We start from the raw sequence: 13,938 nt of genomic DNA on the forward strand, positions 1-13,938 counted from the left end.
ATCTCAACTTTGTGCATAAGGTATGAATAAAACAAAATAACTCCTTTTGTGCCCCATTAACAACCTTTTAATCACTTTTTTCCTTAATATAATAATAAGCTCTATAGATTAAACAAAAAAGCCTAAAGATGTGGAGATTTAGGATACCATTTGATTCGATGCTTGTCTTTTGTGTAAAATACAAGTTTGATGTTTATTTTTTTGGATTAGTCAGTCACTTTATTTAATTTATTTAATTTATTACATATATCAACGTGTAGTGGACTGGGACGGATGATATTTGTATGTGCTGCCCACCCATGACCATTTGGATAAAGACAAATATACTACTTATAAATTATAACTTATTCGGGGGTTAAAATGAATAAATTACTCTATAAATTAAAATATCAATTTTAAGAGCATTTTACTCAAGAACAAGAGGCATTGTATAACCCATTAGATACGTACCTATCCGTGGATTGAATTAATTATTGCTTTGTCTTGAGCTGATATGTATAAAAGGAGGGTTATTATCAAATATATTAATAATGGAAAAATAATATTTTCACGAATAAAATTAGGATGTCTAATGTTTTTAAAAAATCATTTCAGTTCTGATTATATATTTTTTTCAATAATAATATATTAAATATTAGTTTAATAAATTATGATTTGATATACTCACAAGGGTCTCATTTGAAGCAGTCCAAGAAAAACAATTGTGGATGAAAGTGAGGTAACAAACGAAAGCCCACAATGAATGAATTTGGATGAAAGAAGAAAACCAACCCATCCACTTCAATCCTGCAAATTTAATTCTCATGTTTCTTTTAATTTCCTCACCAATCTACTCACCATCCATTCGGCGTTGGGTTTTATTCTTGTGCCTCAACTTAATGAAAAGTTTTACGATTCCACCGACATGTTTCTCCATCAAAGATAAAAAATGATTTATATCATTATAAAATTTGTTTGTTATGATCGTCTTAATCTCATTGATTTGTTGACTGTTATAGCCATCACTTGAGTCAATTTTTTTTATATATAATGTTTGTACTACTCAAACATCTCTCCACTTATAAATTGGAGGATATTGAATGCATAAACGTGTTTAATTTCATGATTTTTTGTGCAATATATCAGTATTAACACTAATTGAATTAAATTCAGTCGATAATCATTTTTTGTTTTTGTTTTATAGCAATTAGTGTAGTAATGAAATGAATTTTTTTTATAGAAAGTAATGAAATGAAATCCGAAGAAGAAGAAGGTGAAGATGGAAGTGTAAAATTTTACAACTAATAAGTAATAAAGGCATTTGGTGATTAATTGGTGCCAAAAAAAAAACAATGTATCCAATAATGCAAGAATCCTTCATCCACTACTTATTTCTAATAATAAGTTTTCACAATATTAAATTAAAATACTAAACATACGTGGTTGTTTTTTTTCTGAATATAATTTAGAAGCGTAAAAACCATGCATTATACAAATTTAATCATGATCATCCCCGTTCACTCTAGTTAAGCACAGACAATGCGATAATGGACCCTCCCGAGCCACCCAAATTGTTTCATTTACCATAGTCAGCCTTCGAATCAGAGGATTGGCCTGACCCTGAACCATAACCATCTTGCTGAAATTTGGCTACCATTGACATCATTAGTGGTCGTCGAGTAGTGTAGTTGCTGCTGTTGTGGTTTATTCTTCTTCTTCTCATAAGCAATCCCTCAAATACAACCTCACAACACGAGCAGCGAAAGGGTTCATCTTCAGGTATTGCCCGAACGTGGTCCAGTCACGAGGCTTCTAGGTTTCTTATCGGCTTATAGATAGGGTCGTCGACGGTGGCGATAACGACACTGAGCCAACGAAGATGGATGGTGCAACAACAGTTGACATACTAACCAATTATGTTCTGGAAGGAGGGCAGGAAGTTGCAGAACATGCCAACACCAATGTAATCTATATATACATAAATGGAATACGTAAATGCTTGAATGAACGAAATAGAGACTAAGACGAGAGGGCTAAGTGGTGGAGGCAAGAGGGAGCCGCATGCCCCTAATCAAGTGATAAACAATGCTAGAGACCAATTTATTTAATTAAGTGAATTTTAAAAAGATTTTGAAATAATATAAGTAAATAAAGTGATAGAAGATAATGAGACAAATTTAATGATATATATGATGATCGAAAAAGATGTCGAAGAGTGATGAAAAAGGTGAATGGCGGATGGTCGACAAGTGCTGAACCGGAGCCGTTTAAGTTTAGGGATTTAGTTTCATAAAACAGAGAAAATAAATATTAAGATAAGATTATTATTATTGGTAAAATGAATTACAAAATATTAGGTTAAAGCCTGCTACATAGATTGGGTATATATAACTAACTAATATTTAACAATTCAACTGACTTTTGCAGTAATATTTGTAACAGCCATTTGGTTTCATGCACAAGACACGAAACAAGGGGTCCATTTTTATACAGCTGGGCTCCTGGCCCGACTTATTTATGTTATCTTTACAAATACTTAAAATTTTATTTTGTTGATGGCTATTTCTCATCCAATTCCCAAGTGGAAATCTATACTTCAATTGAAAGTAAACTCTAGAATTTAAAATCTCTAATCCTTTCTTGGTTTGTAGAAGTCAACCCTTTTTTATTGCTTATTAAAGGCTAAAATCAATGACCTTGCTTTAGATTAGACACAACTCTATGAATTCTTCCAAGTTGGGCAAAGCAAAGAGACACTTTGATATGATCAAAGTAAGACTATTTAATATATTTTTGTATTTACGTTAACAATTCAATTTTATATCATTTTTCATTTAAATCCATTTTGATGATATGCTATTTTAATACGAATAACTAGATATTATATTTTAAAAATAAAAAAAATTATGTTAAAAAGTTAGGATGAAAAGAATATATGTGTATTATGTAAAAATTAGGTCTCTAGTCATTCGACATAATATATATGCGTGTGTGAATGTTTATAAAAGGACAAGCCTTCATTAATTTAAAAGGCTGAATTAGAGAAAAAATGAAAAGAATTTTTTTATCTTAATCTTTTAACTTTTTCTTATTTAAAATTTATAATTGGTAAAAATATATTTAAATAAAATTTATTAAATTGATTTTAAAATATGTATTTTATAAAATTTAATTATGTAAAATCAAAGTATAAAAATGTGATATTAAAAAATATGCATATTGTATTTTAGATAATTTTAAGTATATATTGAAAAAGGGCAAACGAAGAACACATGGGGCCCATATCATTAGGAGGGTGACATGTTGGCATGTAACATGTGAATATAAGATACTGAGATCATGCACATGCGCGCGTTCCGCGCTCTTCTTCAATTTTGCTCAACACAAATGCCTCATTTGATTGGTTCTTGTTATTAAAAACATCAAATTTATTTTCACTTTTCAATTTATTGAGAGGAAAAACGGCAAATGTTAGCATTGGGAGTTTGATGGATGGTTGACAATTGAAGTTGAAGACGCCATTGGCACGGAGAAAGCAACGCCTATATCAGCTCTTCTTCTCTCTTTGATTGTCAAACCTCTGTGCTTTTAGTATTTAAACATAGTCTTCTGATCCTAAAAGCCACTGATTCATCTCTCTCTCCTCTGAGTCCTTTCCTTTACACGTTTGCTTTTCTTTCTCCTTTTTCCCGTCACGTTTCCGAGCTTCGTGGGTGAGTTTCCTTTTTTTCCTTTTTTCTGAATTCATAAACATTAATTGTTTTGCATGGTTGAATGCGTTTATAAATTGGTATTTACATGGCGTTTTTGTTAATTCCATGTTGAACCTTTTTTGACTTCTTTCTCTTTGCCTCGAAACTCACTTTTGTTTTGTCATGTGTTTTTTTTTGTTTCCATTTTCAGGTAAAACCCCCTTTTTTTCCTTTAAATTTTCCATTTTCTTTTGTGTCTCTGCAGTTAAAGCTTGTTTTTCTTTGAATTCCCATGCTGAATGATCATTTTGATTGGTGTGTTTGTGTGTGTTTTAAAGTTTTCTTGGTGATTCGAGTTCCTTAAGATTTGCTTCCTTTTTATACTATATCTTTTGTAAAAATCAATGGTTATTGTTTTTTCTTTACCTTTTCTCTTTTAATGATTCTGATATGGCTTTTCTCTTGTGTTCTTCATATGTTTGTGTGTTGCAGCACATTTTCCAGAAAAGCATTTCCAAGGAAGGGTCTCTGATTTGATCATTGAAACCGAGACAAATCGTTGTTTCTTGCTCTGCATTCATAAATTCATTTGAAGCTTCTTGTGTGCAAATGCTAAATTCATCAAGAGGAAGAAGCCAGAGAAGGTCAACTCGATCGATGCTGTTGGCAGGTAACATTTCCTTTTTTAGTAACAATCTGTTTCTGAGTGCTACAAAATCCGAATTTCTAATACGGCTTGCTTGTGCTCGAATGCAATGCTAATGATATAATATTAGAACCCCTCCTAATGCAAAAATCCCTAATTTTATTTTTGTTGTTGTTGGATTTTGTTTCTTGCATGTCATGGAACCTGATCCTAAAAAGAAGAGCAATGTTGTTGGAAAAATCCTTATGGTTGCTGCACTTACAGCCTTATGCATTATCATGCTCAAGCAATCTCCATCCTTCAGTACTCCCACTCATGTATTCTTCTCCATTCCATCTCTTAATTCTTCTTCCACTGGATAATCAATGCGATTTTCGACTATTTCTTCTCACTCTATTGGATACAAAAAAGCTGCAGATAGCTTGATTTATTTGATAATTGGACCAAATATGGGAAAAGTTGTAGATTAGAGCTATTATTCATCTGTCTTCCCACTTGTTAAAGACACTTCTTATGTGTGGATATATGTATTTTTGAGGGGGTATCCATCAGCAAATTATAGCATGTCCCTGTGCATCTTCCTTAAGATTTCGATTAATCGAACTGTTTTCTGGATTGTGCTTAATATCATCTTCGCTTGATGAAAATTGTAACAGTTTCTGTTTTGAAGTTATCTGATTTCTCTGTTCTTGACTCCCTGGTTTTGTTTTTCCAGTTCTCCCGACATGAAGAAGGGTAACTATGTTCTCGTAACGGGCGGTGCCAGATATATAGGTTCGCACGCTGCTTTACGACTTCTCAAGGAGAATTACCAAGTAACAATCGTGGTATGTTTTTAGTTTAGGATATATGTAGCAATCTCCTTTCTGGTGTGGTTAGTCTCGGTTTCAAGGAAGGAGTCGTTTCTTTTGCAGGAGAATCTTTCACGTGGAAACATGGGTGCTGTCAAGGTTCTACAAGAGTTATTTCCCGAACCTGGAAGGCTGCAGTTCATTTATGCCGATCTAGGGGATGCAAAAGCCGTAGATAAAATATTTTCGGAAAACGCCTTTGATGCTGTTATGCACTTCGCGGCAGTTGCATATGTCGGGGAAAGCACGATGGATCCTCTCAGGTAAGTCTCCTTTACGGTTTATTATCCGAAGTATCTCGTTCCATGGTGTCTAAACTATGATGTTCTCGATGGTATGTTTGGCCATATGACTCGCAGGTACTATCACAACATTACTTCAAACACCTTGACGGTCTTGAAGTCGATGGCTGCTTACCGTGTTCCGACTTTGATATATTCTAGTACTTGTGCGACGTACGGCGAGCCTGAAAAAGATGCCAATCACTGAAGAAACCCCACTGGCAAATTGCAAACATGTTTCATGCTTAGTTATATTCGAAATTAACGGTTGTGATATACGGCAAACTGATATTTGCTTCGGAACCAACTCAGGTTCCAATCAATCGTATGGAAAAGCTAAGAAGATGGCAGAGGATATGATTCTAGATTTCTCCAAGAATTCAAACATGGCGATTATGATTCTAAGGTTAGTATTTTTGTCCACTTTCCAAGTGTTTTGAGAATAGGCATAGCAGATTGTCACAATCCAAAAACATGCTAAAGTTGTTGGTGGAACGACACGAATTTCAGATACTTCAATGTGATCGGATCGGATCCGGAAGGAAGGGATCCGGAAGGAAGATTAGGCGAGGCTCCAAGACCCGAGTTGCGTGACCAAGGACGAATTTCGGGTGCTTGCTTCGATGCAGCTCGTGCCTCGTGGTATCATTACCAGTATCAAGGTAAGCTATTCGTTTCACTCCCTTCACTCATCATCTTAAGTGCCTGCTCAGTTTCTTTCTAACGAATTTGATGAAACCTTGGTGCTTATTTCTGCAGGTGAAGGGAACTGACTACAAAACGCATGACGGAACATGCATACGTGATTACATCGACGTTACTGACCTGGTTGACGTTCACGTCAAAGCTCTCCAACACGCACAGCCTCGTAACGTAGGAATCTACAACGTTGGCACATGGAAAGGAAGATCGGTGAAGGAGTTTGTAGAGGCATGTAAGAAAGCCACGGGTGGATATCAAAGTCGAGTATCTTCCATGCCGACCAGGAGATTAGCAGAAGTCTTCAGCAATCCGTCTAAGATCAGGCAATAACTGAACTGGACAGCTCGATATACCAATCTAGAGGAGAGTTTACAGATTGCATGGAGATGGCAAAAGGCTCACCATAGCGGATACGATGTTGAAAATTCAAATATGAATTTGTTGAATTCAAAGGTGGGCAACATGGGCGGCTAAAGAAGAATTCAAAGGTGGCTGGTGGCTGCCTACTTTTGTTGATTTTTTAGCTTGGTAAAATTATTTTTAGTCACTAGTCTTTAGGGTATTTTCAAAGATTAGTCCCTAAGTTTCAACTATAAATACCCTAGCTCATTTAGTTTCAAAATCATCCCAAAATCTTCTAGTTCTCTCTCAAGTGTGTTGTATAAACACCTGTAAATTTTCTCTTAGTAAAAGATCTGTAGCAGCCTGGAGACGTAAGCACAATTGGCTGAACTCCGTTATCAATTTTCTGGTATTATTTTTCCGCTTTTATTTTGCATTCTTACTAATCTGGTTATAGGGAAATTACTTGTACTCGGTTTATTTCCTAACAACTGGCATCAGAGCTTTTTTGGTTGTGAATTCTGTCAATTTTTTGTGAGGTTACTATTCGGGTTACTATTCACGTGAATAGTGAATTTCGTGAATAGTGAAATTCGGTCGGCGATACGAGTTTGTCGACGGAGGTGTTCTAATACACGGCGGTTCGCAGAAATTGTCAGAAACGATCCAAACGAAGCCAGATTCGAGTGGGAGCGATGGCTGCAGACGAAGGGAAGGTGAAAATTGAAAAGTTCGATGGTGCGGACTTTGGATTTTGGAAGATGCAAATTGAAGATTTTCTGTACCAGAAAAATCTATATCAACCCCTCTCAGGAAAACAACCAGAGGGCATGAAGAATGAAGACTGGGCTATTCTCGACAGACAAGCCCTCGGAGTTATCCGACTGACGTTATCCCGCAATGTTGCTTTCAACATAGCAAAGGAAAAGACCACGGCGGGTCTTATGGTTGCTCTCTCTAGTATGTATGAGAAGCCATCGGCCTCAAACAAAGTTCATTTGATGAGGCGATTATTCAATTTGCGAATGGTGGAAGGGGCATCGGTGGCACAACACCTAAATGAACTCAACACAATCACAACCCAGTTGAGTTCAGTGGAAATTGAGTTCAATGATGAGGTTCGAGCTTTAATTCTCTTATCATCTCTACCAGACAGCTGGAATGCTACTGTTACAGCAGTCAGCAGCTCGTCGGGGAACAACAAATTGAAATTCGACGATGTTCGGGATCTGGTATTGAGCGAAGAAATTCGACGGAGAGAATCGGGTGAAGCATCAACCTCCTCAGCCTTGCACACGGAGTCCAGAGGGAGAACTTCAGAAAGAAATTCAAATCGTGGCAGATCGAAATCCAGAAGGGGAAAATCAAGAACAGGAAATAAAGATTTTACCTGTTATAATTGCGGCAAGAAAGGTCACTTCAAAAGAGATTGCCGAGCACCGAAGAAAAATACCGGCGCACAAGAATCTACCAACATGACAGAGGAGACAAGTGATGCCATTATTCTAAGCGTCAACAGTCTGATTGAATCATGGATCTTGGATTCGGGGCATATTTCCACTCCACCCCATGCCAAGAAATCATGAAGAACTATATCAGTGGTGATTTTAGGAAGGTTCATCTTGCTGATGATGAAACCTTGAAGATCGTCGGAAAAGGAGACATCCGACTAAAGCTGCCAAACCAGACCACCTGGAAGCTGACAGGAGTGAGACATATTCCTGGCCTCAAAAGAAATCTGATTTCTGTTGGACAGCTTGATGGAGAAGGTTATAGTACAACCTTTTCAGGATGTGAATGGAAGATTACCAAAGGAGCACTCGTCATTGCTCGTGGTAAGAAGACTGGTACTCTCTATGTAACCTCGAATTTAGAGAATATCATTGCAGTAGCAGATGCTGACGAAAAATCAAACCTATGGCACCAAAGGCTTGGTCATATGAGCGAGAAATGGATGAAGACCCTTTTGTCAAAAGGAAGTTGCCGGATCTAAAGAATGTAGATGGCGGACTATGCGAGGATTGCATCTTTGGCAAACAAAAGAAAGTCATCTTTACAAAGATTGGCAAGACTCCCAAGGCAGAAAGGTTAGAATTGGTTCATACTGATGTATGGGGACCAGCCCCAGTTCCATCTCTTGCAGGCTCACTATTTTATGTCACCTTCATCGATGATTCAACAAGGAAGGCGTGGGTTTATTTTCTGATGAAGAAATCAGAAGTCTTTGATACCTTCAGAAAATGGAAAGCCATGGTGGAAAATGAGACTGGTTTGAAAGTCAAGCGGTTGAGGTCTGACAATGGAGGAGAGTACAGAGACAGTAGATTCAGAGATTTCTACGCAAACAATGGGATCAAGATGGAGACAACAGTTCCCATAACACCGCAGCAGAATGGCGTAGCAGAGCGCATGAACAAAACTCTGAATGAACGTGCCAGAAGCATGAGGATACATGCCGGATTGCCCAAATTTCTATGGGCTGAAGCTATCAACACTGCAGCTTACCTGATCAACCGTGGGCCCTCAGTTCCTTTGGATGGCAGAATACCAGAGGAAGCTTGGAGCAAGAAAGAAATAAACCTTTTACACTTAAGAGTGTTTGGTTGTATTTCTTATGTACACATAGATTCTGCTGAAAGAAGTAAACTTGATGCTAAGTCCAACAAATGTGTCTTTGTTGGTTATGGTGGTGATGAGTTCGGTTACCGATTTTGGGACTACGAAAATCGAAAGATCATCAGAAGCAGAGACATCATTTTCAATGAAAATGTGATGTACAAAGACAGGTCAACCGCATAATCAAGTAATACCGAGGCTGAAACGAAAGAATTTGCTGAGTTCGAGGAGATTTCTGGAAATGATGTTCAGATCAATCCTGAAGCAGTTCAAGAAGAACCACACACACCAAGAACTGAGACGCTCCTCCAGAATTCCTAAACCAACCCAGCGGTATTCGCCTTCTTTGCACTACTTGTTGCTGACTGACAATGGTGAACCAGAGTGCTATGATGAAGCAATGCAGGTGGAGGATTCAGTCAAGTGGGAGTCTTCCATGAAAGATGAGATGGACTCGCTTATGTCAAATCAGACATGGGAATTAACTGAGTTACCACCAGGCAAGAAAGCGCTCCACAACAAGTGGATTTACAGGATCAAAGAAGAGCATGATGGGAGCAAACGCTACAAAGCAAGATTGGTAGTCAAAGGTTTTCAGCAAAAAGAAGGTATTGACTACAATGAAATTTTCTCTCCAGTCGTAAAACTGTCTACAATCATACTGGTGTTGAAAATTGTAGCTGCAGAGAATTTACATCTTGAGCAGTTAGATGTAAAGACAGCTTTCCTTCATGGTGATTTGGAGGAAGAAATCTATATGAGGCAGCCATAAGGCTTCATAGAGACAGGAAAGAAAAAACTGGTATGCAGGTTGAAGAAGAGCTTGTATGGTTTAAAACAAGCTCCTAGACAGTGGTACAAGAAGTTCGATAGTTTCATGGGTAGCAGTGGTTTTACCAGATGCCAAGCAGATCATTGTTACTACATCAAGAGGTTCGACAATAGCTTCATTATTTTATTGTTGTACGTTGATGACATGCTCGTTGCAGGCTCAAACATGCAAGAGATCATAAACTTGAAGCAAAAATTGTCGAAGCAGTTTGCTATGAAGGATCTGGGCGCTGCAAAGCAGATTCTTGGGATGAGGATCAAGAGAGACACAAAGTCAGGGACTTTGATGTTATCACAGGCTGAGTACATCAATAAAGTACTCTCCAGGTTCAACATGCAAGATGCTAAACCAGTAAGTACACCTTTAGGTGTTCATTTCAGACTCTCCAAAGAACAGTCACCAAAGACGGAGGAAGAACGTGCACACATGGTGAAGGTGCCGTACGCCTCAGCAATTAGAAGTATGATGTATGCCATGGTTTGTACCATACCAGATATTGCTCAAGCAGTGGGAGCTGTTAGCAGGTACATGAATAATCCGGGCAAAGTACACTGGGAAGCAGTCAAATGGATCCTCAGATATCTGCGGGGTACTACAAACAAAGCACTTTGTTTCAAAGGTAGAGATACGATACTAACAGACTATGTAGATGCTGACTTAGCCGGAAATGTCGACATCAGAAGGAGCACTACAGGGTATGTCTATACTCTAGGAGGAACTGCAATGAGTTGGGTTTCTCAACTACAGAAGATAGTTGCTCTTTCCACAACTGAAGCAGAATATGTCGCTGTTACGGAAGCCAACAAGGAGATGGTTTGGCTCCAAAGTTTCTTGGAAGAGTTAGGCAAGAAACAAGAAAACAATATATTGTATTGCGACAGTCAAAGTGTTATCCATCTAGCGAAGAATCCGTCTTTTCATTCCAGGACAAAGCACATACAATTGCGATATCATTTTATCCGGTCTCTTCTGGAAGATGGGATTTTGAAACTTGAAAAGATCAGTGAAGCTCAAAATCCGGCAGACATGTTGACAAAGACGGTGACCACGGACAAACTGAAGTTGTGTTCAACTTCAGTTGGCATGCTAGGATAACAAGACCAGAAATGCTGTTGCATTGATCAAGGTGTGAAGACAGATTAAAATCAGTCTTCAAGTGGGAGATTGTTGAAAATTCAAATATGAATTTGTTGAATTCAAAGGTGGGCAACATGGGCGGCTAAAGAAGAATTCAAAGGTGGCTGGTGGCTGCCTACTTTTGTTGATTTTTTAGCTTGGTAAAATTATTTTTAGTCACTAGTCTTTAGGGTATTTTCAAAGATTAGTCCCTAAGTTTCAACTATAAATACCCTAGCTCATTTAGTTTCAAAATCATCCCAAAATCTTCTAGTTCTCTCTCAAGTGTGTTGTATAAACACCTGTAAATTTCTCTTAGTAAAAGATCTGTAGCAGCCCGGAGATAAGCACAATTGGCTGAACTCCGTTATTAATTTTCTGGTATTATTTTTCCGCTTTTATTTCGCATTCTCACTAATCTGGTTATAGGAAATTACTTGTACTCGGTTTATTTCCTAACATACGATTCATCATAGATGATGGTTTTGCTGGAGCCTCGAGTAGTTGGAAAAAAAGGCATTATGGCAGCTCTGTTTTGGCATAGTAATTAGTTATACAGAGCAGCAAAATCATTCCTATCTATGCATCATCATATTAGTTTCTTATCTGTCCTTTTTATCTATGCATCAATTCAAAATTTTATAATTTTACTTATTTTAATATTCTAAATTTACGTTTTCTCTTAAGTAATATCGTCTCTAAATTCAAATCTACCTTGGAAATAATATTATTGCCACATGTAATGTATGAAAAGCTAATATAAAAAAATTGACTTCAAATGTCTAATTTCACTATAAATAATAAATAAAATAAATTCGAATAATTATCGAAGTTATTGGATTATCTTTAAACCCAACCAATGCTTTTGGGCCTAATCTATCCATCTTAATTGGCCATTTTCGCTATATAGTAATTTCTCCCTCCACTACCCTTCCCCCCCTCTTGATACCCGCCCTAGCTAGGGTTTCCCCCCTCTTTTCAGTCTCACCGTTCGTCACTGTGAATCGCCAAAATGTCGATGTCAAAGAGTTCCAAAATGCTTCAGTTCATCAACTACAGGATGCGGGTCACCATCCAAGACGGCCGGCAGCTGGTGGGCAAATTCATGGCTTTCGATCGGCACATGAATCTCGTCCTCGGCGACTGCGAGGAGTTCCGCAAGCTTCCTCCTGCTAAAGGAAAGAAAAATCCCAGCATCAACGAGGAACGAGAAGATCGTCGAACGCTTGGCCTTGTTCTTCTCCGTGGTGAAGAGGTTATCTATGACCGTCGAAGGTCCTCCTCCTCCCGAAGAGTCTCGTTCCAAGTCCGCCGGCGCTAATGCCGTTCCTGGCCCTGGTATTGGTCGTGCTGCTGGCCGTGGGATCCCTACTGGTCCTCTCGTTCAAGCGCAGCCTGGTCTTGCTGGGCCCGTTCGTGGCGTTGGCGGTCCTGCTCCTGGGATGATGCAGCCTCAGATCTCTCGCCCGCCGGTTCCGCAACTCTCGGCTCCGCCCATGTCTTACCCTGCTCCTAGTGGAGGTCCGCCTGTGATCCGGCCGCCTGGGCAAATGCCACCAGGGGCTTACCCTGGTCAGCCACAAGCACCTCAGATGCAACGTGGCCCGCCTCCATCGGTACCACCACCGGCTTTTGGAGTAAGGCCACCACAGCAATACCAAGTCCCACCACCACAATTTGGTCAGAGGCCGATGGTTCCACCTCCAGGACCAATGATGAGAGGACCTCCTGGTCCGCCACCTCCGAGGCCTGGAATGCCTGCTCCACCTCCACCACGCCCTGGAATGCCTCCGCCGCCAGGAGCTGTACCTGTTTTCGGGCCACCACGCCCCGGAATGCCACCTCCTCCCCAAAACCAGCAGCAGAATCAGCAGCAGTAGGAGTGCTTTTGATTTGGTACGACATATTTCAACTCCCAAGTGCTTCTATGGTCTATTTTGCTGGAATGATAGATGGTATTTAGCCGGCAATAATGTGTAACTAGTTTAGTCATTATGAAGCTGAGCTGAGTCTTCTAAAGAGATAAAAAAATGCAGGTTTTCTTCATTTCATATATTTGTGTAACTTATGTTGAGTCTTGGAGAGAACTTCACCAAGAATGTTTATTATGTTCAACTTGTATGCTTCCTTTATCTTTAATCTAAACTTTGTAGTTTCATTTTTAAGAGTACTGGTGCCTTTATTTCTAAATTCTATGTAGGGATTTTCTTGGAAGTATTTGTTGTTAGGGTATTTATATGAGTTGAAGCATAGTTGTAAAAAGCGCGCCTGAGGCTCACTGAACGGGCTTTTTCAACACTGAAGCACGTAGCTTAGGCGCACCTAGGTGCACCTAGGTGCACCTAGGCGCAGCGAGGCTATGAGGCGCGAGGCTCAGTCGAGGCGCAATTGGGCTTTTTGCCAATGTTTTATTCGTGTCCATAACAAATCTCTCAGTATAAAGTTTTGATCTTTAATGTTTTAATGTTTTAATTTTCTAAAAATCGATTGCATAATGCTGAAAATGAAATCAATTTCATTGCAAATCAGTCCAAACGTTTGCATCTCTGCCCATCGGACACAATTCCCAAAAGACCAGAAGTAAAGAAAGAGGAGGCAAAATTTATAACAAAATAAAGAAAATTGAAAGTAGAAAACAAAGAGGAAACCTTTCACGGTGTTGTTCAGGAGTTAACCCATCGTCTCTGGAGTTCTTGCCTTTGTGTTCAGCTCTGGCTTGAGCCCTTTCTCGATCTCTCTGGTTGCCCCGTTAGCTTGTGTTAAGGAAGAAAGGCAAAACATAAACACAGAAATACAAAATTTCCTCCTATATTTACATGAATCCTACTGAATAAGGATATTAGACATTGCTGATTCTCAGAAAATGAATTATAAGATGAAA

General features: G+C 38.7%; 2 pseudogenes; both read left to right on the forward strand.

Annotated features, from left to right (window-relative positions):
* Nucleotides 1–3,605: 3,605 nt before the first annotated feature.
* Nucleotides 3,606–6,481, forward strand: LOC120205911 (annotated as a pseudogene).
* A 5,558-nt stretch (nt 6,482–12,039) lies between these two features.
* Nucleotides 12,040–13,038, forward strand: LOC120206121 (annotated as a pseudogene).
* The last annotated feature ends 900 nt before the right edge of the window (nt 13,039–13,938 follow it).

This window comes from Hibiscus syriacus, unplaced genomic scaffold (assembly GCF_006381635.1).
Source record: "Hibiscus syriacus cultivar Baekdansim isolate YM2019G1 unplaced genomic scaffold, ASM638163v2 tig00013285_pilon, whole genome shotgun sequence".
NCBI lineage: Eukaryota > Viridiplantae > Streptophyta > Magnoliopsida > Malvales > Malvaceae > Hibiscus > Hibiscus syriacus.